At 66.9% G+C, this 481-nt stretch overlaps 1 protein-coding gene across 2 annotated transcripts in view; it reads right to left on the reverse strand.

Moving 5' to 3' along the window:
• The window catches only part of Mideas (mitotic deacetylase associated SANT domain protein), a 38,091-nt gene that overhangs the window by 36,556 nt on the left and 1,054 nt on the right, over positions 1–481 (reverse strand). The window lies entirely within an intron of this gene.

Raw genomic sequence — 481 nt, forward strand, 5'->3', positions numbered from 1 at the left:
GCAGCGCCGCCAGCAGCTCCAGGCTTGCGGGGCGAGGCGGCTCTACGCTCGCCCGCGCTCGAAGCTCCTGTCTAGGCCTTGGCTGTACTTGCCCTAGTTCCCTGCCCCCTGTACCTAGGTCGCCTAACGTCCTGGAGAGGACACAGTGTCCCTGTCCGGTTTCCTGGGCTTGCAGGCAGAAGAAGGGCCTCTTAAGCCAAGTTCCAGCAGCTTGCGAGCCCCCTACCATGTGACCCGGGCCTGGGCTCCATCAGGCCAACCAGTCCCTGCAGACACCACGTTTCACTCGGCCTGGGCAGGAGGGGGAGGAGGAGGAGGAAGCAATGGTGTTCCTGAGCCGCCGCGGGCTGGCAGGTTTGGGAGGGTTTTCCTGCGGGCCGCGCTCGGGTGGGCGGGGGCTGCACACGAGCTACGTAGCCGCACAAACACGGAGAGGCTGCACTGCACACGCAGCTGCGGGCGCGGGTTACGGGCTGCGCGG

This window comes from Fukomys damarensis, unplaced genomic scaffold (genome assembly GCF_012274545.1).
Source record: "Fukomys damarensis isolate Sample0158 unplaced genomic scaffold, DMR_v1.0_HiC HiC_scaffold_21, whole genome shotgun sequence".
NCBI lineage: Eukaryota > Metazoa > Chordata > Mammalia > Rodentia > Bathyergidae > Fukomys > Fukomys damarensis.